The 23,132-nt window shown below is 37.2% G+C and overlaps 1 long non-coding RNA gene across 2 annotated transcripts in view; it reads left to right on the forward strand.

Moving 5' to 3' along the window:
- LOC131529745 (uncharacterized) overlaps positions 1-18,525 on the forward strand; it is a 47,810-nt gene extending 29,285 nt beyond the window's left edge. For both annotated transcript variants that reach the window (XR_009268202.1, XR_009268201.1), the window contains exons 4-5: positions 1,975-3,009; positions 17,538-18,525. This is a non-coding gene — a long non-coding RNA (uncharacterized LOC131529745). The remainder of the gene's footprint in view (positions 1-1,974; positions 3,010-17,537) is intronic.
- The last annotated feature ends 4,607 nt before the right edge of the window (positions 18,526-23,132 follow it).

Genomic DNA, 23,132 nt, shown 5'->3' on the forward strand with positions numbered 1-23,132 from the left:
TCTCATTCATGCTTGAGCATATTCAAATGTGCCGCGTTACAACGTTACACTAAGTTTGGCATCAGTGATAAGTCTCAGGAAATGATCATTTCAATTTTAGTGTTAACTGTTCCTTTCAAAAAATATAATTTGAGATGCATCATAATACATATATTCCTCATATGATATGTAGAGTATATGTATATAAAACACACAAATACATGTATATTCCCATTGAAATATATTACATATACATTTTGGTGAGTTCTACAAAGCTACTTGTTAGAATACAAGTGCAAAGAATTTCTGCCATGTATTTAGGATTAGGCGGAAACAAATGGAAATAAATGAGTATCAAAAACGTATCAGTCCACCTCTAATCTGAATATGCTGTGTTTACAAGCTGCAATATTTTGCCTGCTAAACAAGTATTGCACAGTTCGCCCCTCTCAAATCATCTTTTCGCCGTTTCCCTCCTCCTTTCTGTTTCGCTCCCCACGTGGACACAGAGGAAAGATGGGGGAAGCTGGTGAGATGTACATCTCGCGGTAGTTGGATATCAGCGGCGTACCTGATCTCGACTGTGAGGCGACTGCAGCAGCGCCCTCCCTCTTTTGCTCTCTCGTATTCTCTCACGCTCTCCCTTGTAAGCTCCCTGAATAATTTTTTTTTTATCCATCCCCACACAGTTTCATTGTTCCCCTGTGCTTTGTAACTATGGCAGGCATGAAATGCACCTAAACGCAGAAAGCGGCTTCCCAGCCCCAACCTTCATACCCGTCCCCTCCGCCTCCTTTCCCCCTCTTCCCTTCAATAATATTTATAGTGCAATCTTTTTCTCACCCCCATCTTCTTTTTAGGGATTTTTTTCTTTTTCTTATTCACAAGTCCAATGCCATGCCCTGGCCCCCTCCGAATCCCCCCCTTTTTTGCCCCAGCCCTCTCCCTTCGAGCTGACAGATACACTGTTCTCTCTTTCTTCGCCTTTCACCTCCCTCCGCCCATCCTGCCGGCCCGGCACAATGCCGACGCTTTCTCCCGCGGCCGGCCGAACGCTGCCCTGAACTAACAATATCAGCAAGGCTGTCTCAATGCCAGGGAGCCTCATTGTGTGCTGCCAGAGGGGTGTTAACACCCATGTCTGGACCCAATGAATAGTATTATTGTGTCTGAGACATGCAGCTCGCCCCCACGGTTGCACCCTGCCCCCCAACTCCGATGCGGTCCCCCATTTTTCGGCACTTAACCCACTTTAAACCAACGTCATTTTGAGGCGAAACTTTGAGCACTTTGCAACATGCAGAAGTGTCGTTTAGAAATAATAGTTGAAGTTTTGGCCGCCGGGTAAATAGGAACATTGTGGGATGGTTTACAGGGTTCCCACGGTTAAGAAAAGTTTGTAGATATCAAAGAAATAATGATTTCCTTTCCATGGAAATGAATCAAATTAGTGAAATATCTAAACGGATACAAAACATATGGATATTTATTGGTCAAGTTAGCCATTGTTAGCTAATGTTTTTCATGCTTTAAATGCACAGTGAGACCATAATGGAATGTCCTTTTGAACTAATTTGCATGACAACGGTTCATTCCGAAATCATTTAAATAATTCCAGAGAACGCCAAAGCGAAACGAAAACAAGAAAACATTCTCCTCATCTATGATCTGTGTTTACAAGTAGCGTAGCTTACTTAGTGCCTGTTTAAAGTCCTGGTTTTGTCCGTTGTACGGGGGAAGCATCAGCATAGGGGCTCTAAGTGCACTTGGCAGACAGTTTCTTTCAGCCTGACATCCTTAACTCAAAAAATCTCCTGCCTCAGCTTTTTTTATTCCAAGGTTAGAAAGTTCACATTACTAACTGAGAGCAGATGCCAAAACATTCACCTTGCACATCTCCCTGATCAAAGCTGTGGATTGACATTTGCAATGGGCAAAATGCTGAAAGTTAAGCTGAACTTGTTTTCTCTCTCTCCCTCGCTGTTGTTTTGGCAGGAGTCGGAAGACGAGCGGAGAGTGGGAGTAGCGATAGTGGTGGAGGAGTGAACCCGGAGCAGGTGAACACAGCTGCGGACCGCCATGGGCTCTCTTCCATTGGTCCCGACTCTCCGTCTTCGGGTCTCTGAGAGACGGCAGGGGCCAGCCAGGGAGCGTCGGAGTGGGCAGGCGAGGCAGCTCGCTTTCCCCGCCGGCTACCGGCTCCTCGGCAGCGAGGAGGGAGAGAAATCAATACTGAGGAGAGATGCTGCCAGGGGTCGCCCAATGCTGCCTCCAGCCATGGAGCCATGGGAGCCCGAGTGTTCGGCTTTCTCTCTCTCGCAGCCCAATCTCAGTCAACTCGCATCAGCTAAAGAGAGGGCCAACAGCCTTGACGCTCTTCATGCAACACCGAGTGTGTGTGTGCTTGCGTGTGTGGTTCTGCCAGAGGGCCTTTCCAGGCTCGGCATCACTTGATAAAACTTTGCCTGCTGGAGAACGAGTAGAAAAAGAATGTCAAAGGTCTTTCTTTCCCCCATCTTTGATTCCTTTTTCGCCATGAGTGCACATTCCCCCTGACTGTTGTAATGAGTGCTTGACGGAGATCTCTTTTACGCTAAATCAAGAGGCCTTCTTTTTTTTAGTGGTCCTCCTCCTAAGCATGCACAAAGTGCTCTACATCTGATGGGCCGGGATGAGAGAGCAGTTTGAATCCTTTTTCCACCTGGCTTTACATGATGTTTTTTTGATGGACGCCACTATTCGAGAGGCTCGGAAAAGGACTTGGCCTTAGGTGAAGCTTTTGGCGCTTACCCTTCCTGGGCACTTTGTAACTGCTTTCACCCTTGACCGTGGCACTTGATGGGTATTAATAACGGTGCGGACCAATCGAGGACAGTGCGAGATGAAGTTCCCAAAAAGTTGCTCCCACAAGGTTGCAGATCCATTGGGATGTGGACAACTGAAACATGGCCTGAACAATTCGAAAAGTGGAGTGCTGGTGGCAGTGGATAGTTCCTGTATCCTTGGATGCCCAACGGGAAGTCGGATATGGTAAGGAAAGATTTCAGTAATCTGTATGCGTGGGTTACATAACATCAGCTTTTGTAGTTGCTGGTTAAAGGTCCTGATTTGTATTATGTAAAACAAACAAAGTGCCAGACGATTGTATAGATACCCGCCATCCGTCTCGTCTCCACTGGGCAGTGCCTTCGACAAAATGGCCGCTGATGCCTGCCAGCTGTCTCCCTGCCAAGATGGCGGCACCTTAAACGCTGCCCATCTGCCTAATCAAGGGCGACTATGTAGATTCCAGATAATTGCATTTGAATATGCTTATTTCCCTCGCTCGTTATTGGCCGGGCCAGTAATTCATGCCGCCTTTGAAACACGCAGGGCATATGCGCCTGTTTCCTTGATCGCTTGTATCCTTTTACAGTCTGTCTGTCTTTATGTTAAGCTGCGGTAGCGTTCTGTCATTCGAAATGGGAGAAAAATATGGCGCTAACACACACAAAGCATCTGATGCCTGTGCCATCTGTGACATCTGCGACTGGGTAGTCTAGCTACGTAAATCCCTCACTCGCAGGGCCCGGTTCCAGACAGCCTCCCATAATGACCTCATTAGCATGCACAGCACTCCTCACCGTAGGCCCTGGTGCACTGCTGTGCCGTGGGACCCGACAATCCGCGCCCTTCACACAAACGCTCGCTGGGCAACATTGTGTTCCTCCTTACAATACAAAACTTCACACTTGTTTTATTACAATCATGTCAGTGGAGCTGAAGATCTGAAAGGGGCTTAGGCTGTTAGCCTGCATGCTCAGGGAGATGTCTGTGTACAAAGTCTGTGTTTTTTTTTTTTTCTAGCTATGCCAATGAAGTGGTTGTTTGGTTGAGTTAGATTTTATTCATTATAACTTTTCTTTCAGTAGACATGCTGTATTTACGAAAACACACAGACCTAAAAGTCCTCAATAATTTAGCTTGAAATTGTAGCATCATAGTAGTCGAAACCAACTAGATCCGATTAGAATTTGTAATAATTCACACTAGATAGTGAAATGGTAAGAAATTGTACAAGTTGGCTTTTACAAAAATGTACAACTCAAAGCCTAAACCTTGTAAATGTAATAGAAAAAACAACCATTAAAAAGTAGCACCTTGAGCCAAGTCGTAGCATCTTACGATTTCGCCATCTCATATGAAATATTACTAGTCATCATCAGAGTTTTGACTAGATCTGGTCTCTAACCACTTTAAAGGGTGTTAAAATCTGACTCTGACCATATGGAAGCACAAAAAGGTTTTCTCAAAGATTGTGTTATGGTGTGTGCACACCAGACGCAAAGCGAATATTTGCATCGTGTTACTTGCTCTACTCGCAGGATGTTTTTCACATTACTCGCGTGAATAAAAACATACAAACAATAAAAAAATAAAAATAAATAAAAAATGTATAATACAACCAGACGTGTCAAACCGGACATGTCAATAAGCTCTTCACTGATTGGCTTGCGAGACAAAGCGGCATATGAATATTCTGCTTGAGTTGAAATTTTTCAACTTGCATGGAAGATGCAATTGAGACGAATACCACACATTTGTGGCAGTTGCGTAGTCCAATTTGCGTCTATTTGTCTTTGCATTGACTTTGTATGTAATCTACTCGTACGAATAATTAAATTAACTTTTGATGTGCATACACCATTACGATATTTACATGTAAGTGTGACAAACAAATGCAGAGTAGAATAAAGTGTGATTTGCACATTTATTTTGGGGCACTGTTAGGGATAACACAACATTTAGTTGCTATGTTGCTTAGCAACCGTAAACAACTTAACAGATTAATATAGAATTTTCATATTTTAGCTTTTTTACATATTTGAGCTCATCCAACCAGAATTTAGGGTGATCAATTTGTATTGGTTTGACTCTTTTTTTTTTTTTTTTTTTTTTTGGTTAGCTTTTTTAAAACTAGCATATTGGATGCTAGTGATGCTAATGTGCCGTTAGCTGTCTAGAATAACAGTTTCTCATATTGGTCGTATTGTTTGTGGTTCATAGGTGGGATATGTCATGTGGGTGGGGTGATTTGGTTTAAATTGGGAGGAGAGGGCAGTTAAATTTGGGGGGGGGGGGTAGCTTATGCGTCTGTCTGGACAAGTTGATGTCTAAAACGCATATTAGCAGCAGAGTGGTATGTCTGGGTCAGTCAGTCTGTGTTCGTTCCATATTTGCATATTTACAACAGCTGGGGAGCCCATATGTTTTAGCCTGAGCCAGACAAAATTATATATAGCCTGATATAGCAAGGCTACCGCACCCCATGGCCCCCCCAAACAAATACACACACACACACACGCTGCAAATCTTGTGCCATTCAAGTTCTCTTCAAAACACAAAAACACCCCCCTCAAACCTGCAAAAAAGGAAAACCAAAAAGCTTTTATGCTAATCGCAGCGTTAGCCATGCGTGTGAGTACACTAGTGCAATTATGCATAATTCAGCACAAAGCTAGGCAGGGAGGCTGAGTACAGTAAATCCTGTTAGTAGCCTGCAAAGGCGGCAAAAGAAAGGAGGAGACGGAGGGGCAAGTGTTACGCCCATTAGGTGCCAGAATAAAGGCCACGTTTTCACCAGGACTCAGCGATATGTTAACCTCCCACTCCTGCTGTACAGGTGTAGACTTATGGTGGATGGCACAAGATTTAGGTATCACAAGATGTTGATTTGTTGATTAGCTTTGTCCTGTCTGTGCACTGTTACTTTCACATTAAAAGATTAGCCACTCCAAATTTGAATTCTGTCATCATTTACTCAACCTCAAGTCATTCCAAACCTGTATGACTTTGTTTTTGCTTGAACGATATGAGTAAATGATGACTAAAATTAAAACAAGTCTTTAAATTAAATGATTAGACCTGCAATTTTTCTTGTTTGTTCTCATAACATGAAACCATATTTTATTTTGTTACTTTTATAGAGCCTTTCAATTAAATTATTACAGCTGCCTTTTTATTATCTGTACTAACAGCTAGCTACCAGACTTTAGTTGTTCTCACAACATGAAACCATATTTTATTTTATTCAATGAAATGATTAGAGTTGCCTTTTTATCAACAGCTACCATTTTTAATACTTTATATTTTATTCTATTTTATTCATTTTCTTTTAGAGCTTATCAGTTAAATTATTAGTGCTATCTTTTTATTATCTGTTGTAATAGCTACCAGGCTTCAGTTGTTCTCACAACATGAAACCACATTCCTTCCGGCTGTCTTACATATCCACTTGTAAACCTTTTACACTTCCACCTTGAAGGCCTGAAAGTCTTAAAGCTTAATAACTGGGCTGAACTATCTCAAACGAGTGGTATCCTGGCTCCAGCGCTCTATCAAAATATAAAAAATGAGAGCACAAAAAAATCCCTTCCCTGCCTGTCTGCAATAAGCTTTTCTCCAATTCCTGATTAGCCTTGAAGAAAAACAGTCGGACCGTTTTTACATTTCCACAAGTGCTGTAGCATCATATGAGAGCGTTGTGGCTCCCCTCTGTGCAGAGACGGCTTATATGTTTAATGTTTTAATGTTAGCCGTGCTTCAGCGCCGTCTCAGTGTTATGAGGGGGTTTCTATGCTCTGAGTGCCCGCTGCTTTTATTTGCTTGGTTATTGATTGAATGTGGTCCACCCACAGAAGTAATAGTTGCTAAAAGCATTTATTGGCACTGCTCAGTTCTGCCAAGGCGATATGCTGCTTTTTTTATTTATTTTATTTGATTTTATTCCACCTGTGATCTGACAAGTGGCTAGTCATGCTAAAGACTTTTAAGGGAATCTGGCAACACAATTATATCTGTGTATTCATTAGCATAGTAGCTCGTTTCATAATATTTTAGCAGATTTACCTTTTACCACAAAGTATTCATTAAAGTTTTGTATAACAACTTTCAGCATTTAGCAAGTGTTTATGAAAAGCAGACCTCAATAATTGATTTTGTTGTGAAAATGTATCATACTAGTGATCTAAACTGTTTACTTCTTAATGCTTAGCATTTTAGTTGGTAAAGGAAATTAAATTCACACTTCTTTTTCCATTTTTAAAGCTAGCAACCTACTAAGTAAACATGTTTTCCTGTGCACATGCATATTAGCAGCTCTTTTATAATATTTTAGTTTTTTTAAATGATAACTCTATTTGTTTAATAAAGCTGATTAGCATGTAGCATGTTAGGTTAATACCTTGCATGTTGCTGTGTTTACAAAAAATAAGACCTTAATAACTGTTTTTAGGGTTAAATCGTCGCATACTAATGGTCTAACTGTTTAGTTTCTAATGTTTGCTGCTAAAAGATGTGACATTCAGTCTTCTTTTACCATTTTTTAAAAGCTTGCAACTTACTAAATGTCCATTAGCATTTATACTAATTAAATTTTTTAAATAATAATTCTCTGTAGTTGTTAAATAAAGCTGATTAGCATGTAGCATTTAACATCAGTTAACTGATTTTTTTGTCTGCAGTTGTAGCATACTAGTCTTAATTGTTTAGTTGCTGATGGGTTTTTCTTAAAGCTAGTAAATGGCTGCCTTATATTATTCAGATGAACATCTATGCATAAGCAACTCATTTTTTAAACAGATTTAAAAAAGCACATTTGTTCAGAATCATAGAACATGTTTTTAATACACATCTGTATATCTAATTAGCATGTCAAAGTTTCACTCTTTATTTTGTTTTTCAGTGCTAATAAGCTATTTTCAAGATTATGTACAATATACCAGCATTATCAAAAGAATAAAATTGTGCTTTACCTTGATCCGAAAAAAGCTACTGGAGCTTTAAAAACACGCTAGCGTCAACCGCGGCTGATTACAGTTGGAGGGAAAACAGGCGTTTATCCAAGTCACTGATTATGTCATTTTTAAGCCCCCAAAACACAGCGCTGCGTGCAGAGTGTGTGGGGCGCGGAATTATGAAGCGAGGAGTGGAGTGTGTGAAGGAGAGAGCGGGAAATGGGAATGGAGTGCTGTTTGTATGATTAAACTGTCGGCTCGGTGGCACAGGCCACGTTGAAGAGCCGGGCCTGAGATTTGACCGTAATGAAAATGCCCCCGAACTGCACCCCCACCTTTCAAAACGTTGCTTCAGACTGGCTTGGCTCTGTCCGTACGCCGAGAAGAGAAAGGAGACGTGGAACAAGATAGACAGACAGTGAGAAGGAGAGGGAATGAGAAAGTACCGTTCCGTAGCAAATGGTTTTGTGGCCACACGAGATGTAGACAGATTTAGACAGGAAGTGTAAGGTTGGGGTGAGGGTTAGAACAAGTAACTTCAAATTAGTATTGAGTTTTTGTGCTGTACCTCATATCTTGTCATTAAAGGGATAGTTTATTATTTACTCACCTTCATGTTGTTCCAAACCTGTATGACTATGTTGAACATGAAAGAAGATATTTTGAGAAATGCCTTTTTTGTGCATACAATGGAAGTCAATGAGGTCCAAAATGTTAATGGCTTCCAATGTACTTACTGTAATAATATCTTCTCTTGTGGTCTGTATAAGAAAGAAAGTCCTCTAGATTTGGATTGACATAAGGGCGAGTAAATGATGACAGAATTTTCATTTTTGGGTGAACTATCCCTTTAATGTTTTGTTCACACTGCGTACAAATTCCATTTGGTTTCAATCCAGTTTTTAAGACTGACTGTCCATATTGTGCTTTTGCAGATGATGAAATCTGATGAATTTGTTCAAGTTTTCCTCTTTTCTTGCTAATCATGACATCTTGTTCCAGTGTTATGGTGCGTGCACACCAAAAGCTAATTTAATTCATTGCGTGGGTAGATTACATACAAAGTTGATGCAAAGAAGCAAATGTATGCAAATTTGTGCCTGCTGATGTGAATTGGGTGATGCAATTCACGAACATGTGATACTTTGTCCACGCAAGTTGAAAAATTTCTACATAAGTGGAAAATTTGCATGACACGTTGTCACTCAAGCCAATCAAGAGCTTATTGACGTGTTTGGTTTGACATGTCCGTTTGTATCAGAAAATGTTGGAAAGAAAAAATTATTATGTTTTTATTCATGCGAGTGACACGAAAAACATCTTGCGAGTAATTTAGAGTGATAACACAATGTGAAAATTCACTTTGCTTATGGTGTGCACACACACCATTAAACTTACAAGGAACATGAGAGAACATAAACAAGCCGTTTTGCACTTTCCTGCATGTCTTAAACCACATACTCGTTCACTACATAGCGAATGTCACACAGTCCAGGAAAGTGATGGAAAATTAGTATATATGGAAAGAGCACCATATGAAATTACAAATTTTGTATGGTGTTACACACATTTAATTTTTGAATTCCAAAAAACTACTTGAAATGTGAGCATTCACACTGAGATGCATTTTAATCTGATTTCACACAACATTTGGATCACTTTCATAAACATCAGATTTCATGTGTTTCTTGTTGTTTAGACTACACAAACTAAACTGATTTGAGTCGGATATACCAAAAAATAATTTTTGCTGCTTTCTGTCTAAATAAAGCTTAAGATGCTGCAGAAATGACCAATGGATAGTTCACAATAATTGTTCTAATTCTATGAGAATAGAGAAGTCCACACCACAAATATAACGATAATGACACAGAGGAACAATGCCAATGGATGGATTTTTCCAGTTGATGAACGATAGTAACCTTGCCAGCCAATCAGAATCCATCCTGCTTTAAAGAGCTTGAATATGGCAGATGATAAAACTGCAGTGTGTGCTTATTATAAACAGAACATTATTGTTTGTTGGTGAGGATGCTAATATAGTTATTTTTACAGTTGGTGTGAATGGGCCTTAAACAAGGAAAAATATCGCAGATAATAGTACACCAAGCACAGAAAATATTACTCTCCCCCACAAAGACTGTCTAAATATCGTCTCGGTTGAGCGTGGGAACGAGTAAAAGTGTCAAATATTCAGTCATTCGCTGGCTAGACGGCCCAGCTGCTCTATTCAGCTGCAGGTGAGGAAGGACCCTAGAGGTCAAGGTCAGGGGGGGTTGTTGTATGGTCAGACATCTCGCTACACCCCAAATCATATTTGACTGGCAAATTAGGGGGTGCTTATTACGGCGGATTCTTTTCTGCGCAAACCTGGCAACCGTATTTTTTCGACATCTGTTAATTTACAATATCATGAGCTTGTTTTAATGAAGCCTATGGGCATTTATTTATAGCATCGTCACAAGGAAGCAACATCGGTTTCGCCGCATTTGTTCCCGCTGTCCGTCTCCTGCAGTGTAAACAATGATACCCCTTTAAGAGGAGGGCTTTTCTTCCTCTCAACATGTTTCTCCAAAGAAACCAAGTTTTTGAATAGCGGACGAAGACACCAGCCCACCCTCTGGAACATTCCATTATTCATCTCCACCTATGCTTCATTAGCTCAGCTGAAAAAGTCCTCCCCGCGTCAACCCCCCCGTTCCAGCGTCTCAATGGACCGGTCCCCATCTTTCCCAGAGAGCCCCCTCTTCCTTGTCCTTCCCCGTTCCCCCTAATCGTCTCAGCTCGCGCTGAAATCAAGCTTAGAAACGCCACTGTTGTGAGCCTCTCTCCTTCCTTCCCCCCTTTCCGGCTCATTCTCTCACCTAGCTCACACACGCATGCACACACACCCACCCACTGCTTAAATCCCTATCAGCATGTCAACAAAATGTCCGCCCAGCTGGGGTTGACACTCGCTCGCCTCTGGGGCTTCATCTCCTCCTCGCTGACCCCCCTCGAACCCTCGTGTTCATTTGTTCTAGAGCTGCTAGCGGACTCAAGTGTATGATGGTAGTTTGTGTTTTAAAGAGTGATTGGTTCTTGCAGAATCCAGCACCTGTGTGTTGTGCCAGTCATCAATATGAGGTTTAACTAAAACATATCTGATATAATGCTGATAAATATCAATGTTCTCAACTGAGATGAGAACATGAGGAAACTCTAGTTATTAGAATGGATTTTAAACATCCATATAAACATTTCTGATAGTTATGTTAACAAAAAGAGGAACTATATATATTACCCATTTATTTGTACACATGGATATCCTTTTATGATTTTATGTATGTTTATGTGCATTATTAAAATTGCATATGGACATATTTCTACCTGATCTGGCACTTAATAATTCTATTGGTGTTACTCTATTGCAATTAGATTGTTTCTGTCAAATTAACAAATAATTTTCAGTTATTATTATTATTATTAACAACAAAAAACAACAATAGTTTTGTTTGTTTAGACATTAGACGTTCAAATTAACAAATAATTTTCATTAGTATTAGTATTATTATTATTATGATTATTATTAATAACAACAACAACAACTTTTATCTTTTTATGTTTGTTTAAACATTAGACAGGTACACATTAACAAATATATTAGACAAATGAACAAATAATTTTCACCTTTATTATTATTATTATTATTGTTATTAATAATACAAATAACAATCTTTATCTGCTATGTTTATTTAAACATTAGACAGGTAAATTAACAAATACATTAGAAATACAAATGAACAAATATATTAACTTTTTATAAATTGTTATTATTAATAACAACAACAACAACAACAATCTTTATCTGCTATGTTTGTTTAAACATTAGACACTAATTAAACAAATATATTCACTTTTTATAAATTATTATTATTAACAACAACAACAACTGAACAACAATCTTTTTATGTTTGTTTAAATTTTAGATATAATATATGTACAGAATAAGCAGAATACTGAATTATCTTTTTAAGACATATATATGTGACCCTGGACAACAAAACCAGTTTATACGCCATCTGAAAGCTGACTAAATACGCTTTCCATTGATTTATGGTTTGTTGGGATAGGACAATATTTGGCTGAGATACAACTATTTGAAAATCTGTAATCTGAGGGTGCAAAAAAATCTAAATACTGAGAAAATCGCCTTTAAAGTTGTCCAAATGAAGTTATTAGCAATGCATATTACTAAACAAAAATTATGTTTTGATACATTTACAGTAAGAAATTTACAAAATATATTCATGGAACATGATATTTACTTAATATCCTAATGATTTTTGGCATTAAAAAAAATCAATAATTTTGACCCATACGATGTATTTTTGGCTATTGCTACAAATATACCCCAGCGACTTAAGACTGGTTTTGTGCTCCAGGGTCACATATGTCCTTTTATGTAATTATGTATGTTTATGTGCATTCGCAGAAATTTGCAGTTACCAGGCATATTTCTGTCCCATAAAATTACTTCCGTTGATGTTACCTGGTGTAATCAGGTTGATTCAGTCATATTAAGAGGTAGTTTTGTCTTGTACCATTATTATCAGTATTATTACATTTTTCGTTTACCTGACAAAAATATATGTTTTCAGTGCATGTACATGTTGCACTATTTGTGCACTTGCATTACCTTCGACTTTGCCGTTTTATAATATTCTAATGCTTTTGCCACATCCTGTCCTGCTTAGCAGCACTTTTCCCATCTGGATTGTTCTGTTATGATTACATAATTATGGGATTGCAGTAAGATCGTGACACTGTGGTGAATACGTGGCTGATTCAGTCGTGATGCTGTCTGATCTGTCTGTATATTATGATTTTTTTGGACACTGTCTTACTCAGTGAAGTCTCAGCGGCGCCTAGTATCTGCCAGCATAGCATAATTTGCATGTAAATGTATTCAAATGAAGGCAAGCAGGGAGACCACCAGCTTTGCTGGATCTTGTGTACCAGAATACAGGTGTCTGTAAAAATGAGTCGCATCTCAGCAGTAGATTATGAGAAGGGAAAAAAAAGGCCTGTATTGCCAGAACGGGTCACATAAACCCCCAATAAATCGCAACTGAAAGTAATTACATTCATCTAATGCGCTGTGATCCACACTGAATAATGAGTTTTTATGTTTGGCTCGCGGTACGTCAAACTCCGTTGTTTTGCATTTCAGACAGGCATGTTGCAGGCAGCCATAAGGAAGTATCCAGGGGTCCTCATGCTGTCAGTGGAGGGAGACGGGCAAGGGAGGGAGCGTGATGGTCTACCATACTCTACTGGCTGTGTACGAAATCTAAAGTGAATGCCTAAACAGGCAGCATTTTGTGTATAAAGGTACCTTTAAAGGAAACTTTGTACTGTAAAATCACGTCTAATGATCTAAAACAAATTCAGTTGAACTTTAGAGATAACCAAGCACATTTTTTTTGTGAAAACAAAGCTTGTGTAGAAAATTAATCATATGTTGAATCATAAAAAATGGTTATTTTATTAATAAACTTTAGAATTTGGGCATTCAGACACATTTGAATTGGTTTCAAACCACATTTAAATCGGGTTTGTAAACATAAAATTTAACAAATCTAAACATTTGCAACGGAAAATGAAACATAAGTTCAATAAAATTAAAATATAGAAATTTATTAATGGACTTACTTGAAATCTGGGAGTTCACACTGACACATTTGAATCTGGTGTCACGCTACATTTAAATTAACTCATTTTTGCTGTTTCAACAGCAAAACCTAAATATTTGCATCAGATTTGCCCAAAAAGCAGTTCAACAAGCACAGTAAACATTACTCTCCCCAACAAAGACTTTCAAAATATTGTATTCATTATACTTTGGTAGCCATTTCTGTGATATTTCTCTTTGTTCAATCATAAATTAAACATCTTAAGCTTATTTAGACAACAAGCTGAAAAAAAAATATTTGGGGCATATTGATGCAAATATTTGTGTAGTTTAAACACAAAAAAACACATGACATTTGATGTTTACAAGTCTAATATGTGGTGTGAAACCAGATTTAAATGTGTCTGTGTGAATGCTCAGATTTCATGTAAGTTTATTAATAAATGTCCATAAGACAATTATGACTAAATGAGGAGAAATATCGCAGATAATGGCTGCCACAGTACACCAGTAAACATTTCTCTCCCCCACAAAGACTGTCTAAATATCATCTCGGAAAGCGGTTGAGCGTGGGAACGAGTAAAAGTGTCAAATATTCTGTCATTCGCTGGCTAGACGGCCCAGCTGCTCTATTCAGCTGCAGGTGAGGAAGGACCCTAGAGGTCAAGGTCAGGGGGGTTGTATGGTCAAACGTCTCACTACACCCTGAAACAGATTTGACTAGCAAATAGGGGAACACACAGGATGTAAATGTGCATTTTACTGAAGACCTGGCAACCCTAGGGAAGTCTTTGCTGTCTGGATCTATACATCTTCTCTTTCTCTTCCTGTGCATCTCTGCTGTCATTGTTTCTTGTTCATCGGACTATAAGAAAATGGCTCTGCTTTGTACAAAAAGCTTTGCTGAGTACATAGAGAAGAGTTTTTATAAAAGCAGTGTTAAACAGGGGAACAAAGCCTAGTATGAGCCCCCCTTTATCAAGAGAGTGGTGTCATTGGGGGCTGGACGATTTTCTCAACTGGTTCTGCCTGGTGTCTGTCTCTCATTCATCTGCTGGTCATGGTTATTTATAGTCCGCAGAATACCTGATTGATACAAACAGTGATCCAGTGGCATGTATTTTAATGTCTTTCTCGAAAAAAACAGCTTGCGCTTATCATCATAATACAATTAGGATGCAGAATTATTACTGAAGTATTACTAAAGTTAAATTCAGTAAAATATAATATTATTAAACATACTAAGTTTTATTACATATTTGTAAAGATAGATTTTATTCAAATATTATTAAACAGTTTTATATAGTGTGTAGTGTTATATAATATTTAACATTATATTATCAAATTAGTTTTTATATATTTATATATATGTTATACAATAATTAACATATTAAAAATATTAATACTTTTTATTTTACCCATTTTTATAATTGTAATAAATTATTTTTAATAAAAATTAAATAACAGAAATATGATTGTTTAAATAAAATGTTAAAAGTAAAAACAGTTAACGTTTAACATGCTTAAAAATAAACATGTTAAATAATATCATATTTTAATAAAATATTATTTTTATATGATAAGTAATTCTCTGATTCTTCTGATATTAAGATGTTATATTTTTAAAACTTTTATTTTATTAATATATATTTATATTATTGATAGATCTTGATATGGCATGCTAAAACAAAATGATACTTTATTAAAATATTATTTAACATCTAAAAATATTAGATTGTTTTTAAAATATTAAAAACCTGTATAATAATATTTTAATAATAATAATAAAATTGTGATTTAATTTTAATGATAGATATTTAAAATATTTACATTTTAGTTTTGATTGTAACATGCCACATCAAGACATCAATAATAAATAATAACAAACATAATATTCAAATTGTCTAGTGGCTAGTACATGTGCTCTGACACATCAATCTGTGGCGCTCATGTGGATGATGCAAGTTCAAGTCTGGCTAACAACACTTCTTGCCATCACTTCTTTTCCTCTTTCTTGACAGTATGTATCATTAGGCAAAAAATCCAAAACTAAATGAAAACGAATGCAGGTGATTTCAGCTGCATGATACCAAGCTCCTCCTCTTCCCTGCAGAATGATGCAACTATAACCAGTTATCAAGCTATGTTAACCTTTCTCATTCAGTGCACTGGACATTTGCCAGTCTGAGCGTGTTTAGTGAGCATATGCTTCCCTCATTCCATACAGGGCCTCCTTCTGCGCCAGCTTTATTTCAAACGCCGCTCCTCATACGAGCTCGATTCATGACTGAGTGATGCAGAATTAGTATGCAGCCAACAGCTTGCCTCAAATAATAGGACCCAGGAGCTGCAGCAGAAGTCCAGGGGGGTTAACCAGCACTCTTCCCCTCACCCCTCAAGGTCCTGGACTCAAATCTTAATGGGACATCAGACAGAACTGTCTGAATCGAGGACCAGACGCCCCCCTCTGCAAAATCCCTGCCTGGGTCGTAGGCGCGTTCCCTGTGTATGGAGGGGCGTCCCAGACGGGCGATTCCTGCCCCCCACCCAAACACTGGGTACATCAGACCGTCTCCTGACGGCTTTGGTGCGACGTGTCCTTCCAACCGGTTCTATACACATGTTAGCTTAGCGTAACGCTAGCGGTTTGTTTACAGTCTGAGAATTCAAATCAATCACATTCATGCCTCTCGTCCGTTTCAGATGCTAGCTGGATAATGAACCTTTTATCACTGTAGTATAAGATGAAAAGCCATGGACATTTTTCTTCTTCTTTTCTTTTTTTAATTCAACTAACACAATAAAACACAATAAAAACATAACACAATAAAAAAAAACATGATTTATTAAAATATTTATTTTAATACAAAAATATAATGTGTATGTGTATAATATATATAATATAATAATAATATATAACTAATATACAATTTATATAATAAATACATAAATATTATATACCACAACAATAAAATATACAACCTGCATGAGTCTTTGTTGCTTTTATTGGCAATATTTATAATATTATTATTATTATTATTTATTATCTTGATCGTTTTGTCTGGTTTGAAATATTTCTTTCAATATTTCATCAGAAATATTGTGCTTACTGCAGGTATATCTGTATACTGTACATATTGCATTTATGACATATTTGAGAAGGCATTTATTTATATATATATATATGTATGTGGGTAGTTGATGTATCAATATGTCCTATGGTGTGACAGCAAAAATGTAAAAAAATAAATAAAAATAAAAAAACCTCTAACACTGAAGATAAACCTTGTTCATGCTATTTGTAACTCGAAGAATGAAGATACATTTTCCTCATGTTATTTGTATGTTGGTTTTTTTTCCTACATTTTTGCTGTCACACCATAGGACACAGTCCAATTTTTATTTGTCAACTACCCATATATGTGTGAGTGTGTGTGTGTGTGTGTGTGTATGTAAACACACACACACACACACACACATGTATATTCAAATAAAATAAAATGATGACAGCCATAGTTGATTTCCATAACGTCATATCCGGCCGCCATGACTTTGTACCATGACCAAGCAGACTAGACGCTGCGCACTGATGATTAAGCAGGGTCAATCGTTGAGCTGTCTGCACCTCAATCCCCAGAGGTGATATTAAGCACCCTAGACTGGAACCAACAAGCCCCCCACCCCCACAGCCCTGAGGTCAATCTCAGTGCCCAGACAGTCTTTCCCCTGACCTCTGTCTGGCTCTAGGCTCGGGGTCAAACATCACGGCTGATAAAGTCTGTTTCCCCGCCCCCTTCAACCTGCGTGCTGGTAAACACACTCGTGCTGTGGCGTGTCGGCGGGAGAGCAGCATACACACAGCGTCATCCCCGCACACGTGACGCTGAGCATCCCAGCATCTGAACGCTGTCAATCAATTCTCAAGCCCCTCCCCTCTCATCCGAGTCTGCGCTCAAGCCACACCTCGTTCACCTCGAACAGCTTGGCCATTTGCAAAAAGATGGCGATATGCTATAAAAAATAGGTTATAATAGGAAGTACATTGTGTTTTTTAAATGTAATGAGTGAAACTGGTAGTAATTCTGTCATTTTTTTTCTTGTCTCCTCAGGTTTGGGACTAAATTTCGATGCCAGGATCAACACGGACCATCAAGAGGAGATGTTTTTCCTTTTTTTTTTTTTTTTTTTTTATTACTGTACACAACTGTTTTTCAGTAAGACTACGTATGTTATTTTGGTGAATCTCTTTTTTGTCATCAATAAAGTATTTTTGGACAATAACGGTAAGTTCATTTTTTTTTAAAAGACTTTTGAAATGTACAGGACAAAGGATCAGTTAATAATAAATGAGACTGACTTACTGGCAGTTTAAAAAGTTTAATTGAACTTAGTCTTGAATAGATAGATAGATAGATAGATAGATAGATAGATAGATAGATAGATAGATAGATAGATAGATAGATAGATAGATAGATAGATATTCAGATATGTATATATTCATATAGATGGATAGATATTCAGACAGATGGACATTCGTGTAGATAGATATTCAGATATATACAGTAGATACTCAGATGGTTATATATTCAGATATAGACATAGATGGATAGATATTTATATATAGATATACAGATAGATATTCAAATAGCTAGATGGATAGATGTGCAGATAGATCTTCATATAAATGGATAAATAATCAGATAAGAAAAGTTTGCAAAAACAGATAATTCCATTTTTTTAAATGTTCAAAAATCTTGTTTTTTTTTATTATGTTATCATGTTTTTATTGTGTTAGTTAGCTGTATTTATTTAGTTATTTTGACTTAATCAAAATAACTCAACTGCAGTTTGATTGAGATTAATTGGAATGCACAATGAAAAACATGATTTTTGAAAATTGTTTAAAATGGAGTTATGTTTTTGCAAATTAACTCTTCATATTCAAATAGATGTGTAGATATTTGTATAGATAGACAGATAGATAGATATTTATATACATAGGCAGATACGTTGATAGTTGTAGATACTTACATTTGCTATGCTGTAAACTATTTCCTGCCTAACTGCCTTGAATTTAAGATATAAGTGTTTAAATAAATCCTGAAAAAAATGGTCTTGTTATCTGTGTGATTATTTTGTCTTTTCTTGTATCTTTTGACATTTTTTCACGAATAAGGTACAATTGGATGTCCTTTGAGTAGTGTTTCAAAGCATTAGAGGCACAAATCCCATATTGATTTGTTGTGAGAATAATATTATAATATGTTTGATGAACTATTATATAACATAATTGTCCCATAATGAAACACAGCTCTTTTTAAATACCTTAAAAGCCCTGTGATGATTTTGACCTGAACCCACCTAAAAGGTCACAATCTTTTTGATTGCATTTAACAATTCAAATTTTACAATTTTGACAAACCGTTGAATTGCTATTAAAAAAAATACATATATTTTATATATATTATATAAAGAAAATATTTTTAATTAATAGCTAATTTTCATTCCCAGTAGTGCAATACAACCATGTTGCTAAATGATTGTGGTGTGACACCCAAAATTGTGAAATAACATTATTATTTCATATGGTGAATATCAAAAATTCTATATTTTCTACATTTGTTTACAACACTATTACTCATTTTGGCATTTTTTAAGTTAAATTATCTTTATTTTTGTTTATTTATTTGCATTTTTAAATTTGTATTGCTGCTTGAAAATTATCAAAAGAAAAAAAAAACATCACAAATCAGGGATCTATTTAAAAATCTATTTAGTAACAGGGTTGCAAAACTTGCAAACCTCATATAACATTAATAGAAAGTAAACCACCTCATATAATATTTACTTTGACCTGACCTCAAGTTGACGATCAGCATTTTCGTAAGGTCAAATGCCATCTTACCTCAAAAAAAAAAAAAAAAAAAAATATATATATATATATATATATTTTTTTTTTTTTGGGGGGGTTTCATTTGGTATCTTATTCGTCAAAAGAGCCTTTTGTCAGCTTTTCTCAAACTGAGTCAGAAACAGTGAGCTTTTGCTCAGCCAGAAAGTGTTCATTACCTGAGGAATCCAGTTTACTCACACACACACACACACACATCAGTCCTGCTTCCTATTGTTTTCGTTTAACTGTCAGCTCAAGCGCTGGTCCAGTGCGCTCCAGTGCACCTACTGAAATCTGCCCCTCGGTCACCCAGCCACACTGACCCGGGATCAGGGCCAAGCCACCCTGGCCGTGACTCAGCCGCCGGGAGGCCAGACTTTGGCCTGAAAGAAAGCGAGAAGGAGAGATTATCCTATTCTGGGCCAGTCCGGCGGAGGGTACGGTGGTATTGACCAGGAGGGACCACCCATGGAGCGGCCATTGAGCCATGAGATGGCCTGATATACATGCTTACTGAGCATGGCAGATTCCCTTACTCTCAACGGGATAAACCCACACCAAACAAGCCTCTTTCGGAGAGATTAGGGTGGCAGCTCTTGTCCCCTTGGTCACCCCTCCCTCAGCCATCCTCTGCCCAGAGACAGAGCTCAAACAGTCTGGACGAGCAGCTCCGGTAAAACAGTTCTTGGTGGTCTGCCAAGACGTTCATTGTCTTTGTCGGGAGAGGTGAGGAGGGAGTTTGACTGTGAAGTCCTGCATCCTTTGGCTGTTGCGTCGTATTACATTTACTGTAGGCTTCTAAATGAAAAAAAACCCCGAAATTGTTTAGTCACCAAAATCTGTGTTAAAACAATACTTATTTGACAGAATTTGAGTTGAAAATGTCCTTTTTAAATTTGTCGTAAATTACCATTTCACTATGTTATGAATTTAGAAGTTGAAATAGTTGTCAGCAATTTCTCTTACAACTTTTCCAATAAGATTTTTAAATTAAATAGATGTTAATATTTAATGAAATTATTTGTAATTGTTTATTACCATTCAATAAAAATACTGCATTTATTTAGATTTACGGTTTAGTTTAATAATAAAAATAATAATAGTTTTATCAATTTGTATTTATTAATATTTTAAAACTATTATAAAATGTTGATTTTTAAATATTCTTTTATTGACCCATTCTTAATAAAACAAGCCTTCACAAGATGAGAAAGACAAAAACAAACACAAAACTGTTTTGACATTTTTTTGTTGTTGTGACTTTTGCTGCTTCTTTCATCTTTGTGGTGGTTAAATACATAATGTTTATTTCTCAGAACAAACTGATCTGAAAAAAATATTTATATATTAAAAAACATTTTTTTATATACAAGAGTGTTTGAAATGCAATCTGTGGTGATGATTGTTTTCTACTAAAGAGATCAAAATAACTGAGGCAATTATATCACAAGGGTTTTAAAAAAAACAGATGAAAGAGTGCCTGTCGATTTTGAGATGAATTATCAGTTGCATATAACTATCATATAGACCATAAATCAAAACAAGTGATGAAATATGAATAATTACAGAAAATAACTAAAGCATAAAGGCCAAAATCATCAAATAATAAAAGTCATTGTTTAAATCTAAAATAATTTTGATGATCTTAAATTGTATATATTTTGTGCACGTTTTGCAATTTTACATTACATTAAAAAATAAACACAGAAACATTACATGAACACAAAATCTAAGATTCCACAATTCATTTTCTAATACATTTCGAATAGATAGGCGAAATAGTGTTGCGTCTTCAGTCTGAACTCTCATGTGAGAAATGCCTCAGTTGTTCTCACGAAACAAACAAATAAATAAAGCAAACAAAATCATGACCTTAAAAAACATTTCATCCCCAGCAGATAGCATTATTGAAATTTCAGAACTAAGATGCCCTTTGACTCGTCTGAAATAGACTTGAGAATGAACGAGAGGGCGGGTGGCGGGTCAACAGGGGGAGTGTGTTTGCGTGTGTCTGCGCGCGGGGACGGGGGAGGTTACTCTGTGAACTTGAAGAGCAGTTTGTCATGCTAACCATGCTGGAGCTATTGAATTCACACACAGGGAGCAGAACTTTCACAGGACCTCGTCTTTTTTAATGCAAAACCAGTCAGACCCCGCACCCCCGGGGTTCATATAGCTACATACATGAGGGAGGGAGGGGGGATATAGCCTACAACACAAACTCTACCTCGCTTAGTTAATAATATGTTTGGATACGCATTACTAACTCGTTTTAGTATTTACAAGTGGAATAATGTAGCAGCACCATTGCTAGTTAATGTATAAATTAATTTCCCGCAAATAGGAAAGGCCGCATAATATATCGCGATTATTCGCGGCTACAGTGAGTCGCTATTTACACTACGTCTTAATTGCAAAATAAAACGTTAATAATAAAAATATTGAGTGTTTTAATAAAATATGAAGTATACTATTTTTATTTAAACGTTATTTCATTATTTATAGCCTAAATTAAATGGCATTCTTCCGCTACAACAAATAATCCCTGCTATAACGTAGCGTCAAACTGATGTGGCGGAAGTGTTTCACATCATTGACCAATCATTGACCAGAATGAGTTTTATGTTTTACAAAATTATAATGATTTAATTATGTAGGCTATAGCCTAGGATTGTTTAATTTATTTTAATCTGAAAGCCTGCAGCTGACCTTGAAAATATCAGATATTTTGGTATTTAAATGCCATGATTACATTTTAGGTTCAGGGGACCTTTTTTAATAGCAGCAGTAATTTATAAGTAAACCCCTATTCTTGTTTTTTGCTTTTAGTCCGTTCACCTAACCAGTTTATTTGTGAATTTATTATTTCTGTTTCTTGTTAATACATCAAATGGCGTGTTTGAATCAAACAGAGGTGCGTTTTTCTGGAGTCTCTAGTCTGTAATCTTGAAATTGTAGAGGAAGGGTCACTCTATTAGGAGCTTCAATTATGTGTCATTTATTGTTAAATCATAAGGGGGAGTCTAATAAGAGAATGCAGACCACCAACATTTGGAACAATGGTGCGGTGAGCGCATCTGATTGGCTGAGAGGAAAGCCAGGCTGCACGCTTCTTCTAATGGAAGAACCAATCACGGTTCATGCTTTGACCCTAAAGGCTTTTACTGCACCACCCGCTGATAAGTGGCAATATGCTCTTTCATATAAAATTAACAAGACGGTAGAAACGCGGGAAAGGCGAAAACAGGGGTAGATGCAGGTTAGCGGCTAAGTGTGAAAAAGCGGGCCGTGTAAAAAGAGATTTTTTTTCATCTGAAAATGACATTTGTCTTGTGTATGTTTTTGATTTTTCGTTTTTGTCCCCCTGCCTTTTTTTCTTTTTCTTTTACAAGGCTATTCATGCCTTTCCATAATGTCGTGCGGGGCATTTTAATGTAGCGACAATTTATGGAAGGTTCTAGTGAGTGGATGCTTGTGAAGCTGCCAAAACTGCCATAATGGGCCGTCGCTCACATATAACACACAGTGCCGCATTTGTTTTAACCGGGAAGCCGTAAAGTGTGTTTTTTGACCGTTTTCTCTCTTTGTACTAGCCTGGAGCTCAGCGTGACTTCTAAACGTCTCTCAGATTTTCCTTATTCATGCCTTCTGTAAATTATTCATGCGTCATTTAAATACATGCAAATGAGATTTCACCCCTCCCTGGTACCTATGGCAACGCCTGTGTTCTGTGGAAACGGCGGGATTGGCGAGAAAACAAGCAGCTAGGAAGTTCAGGACATAAGTTTCTCATCTCCAACTTCCACCCACT

This window comes from Onychostoma macrolepis, chromosome 22 (genome assembly GCF_012432095.1).
Source record: "Onychostoma macrolepis isolate SWU-2019 chromosome 22, ASM1243209v1, whole genome shotgun sequence".
Classification (NCBI taxonomy): domain Eukaryota; kingdom Metazoa; phylum Chordata; class Actinopteri; order Cypriniformes; family Cyprinidae; genus Onychostoma; species Onychostoma macrolepis.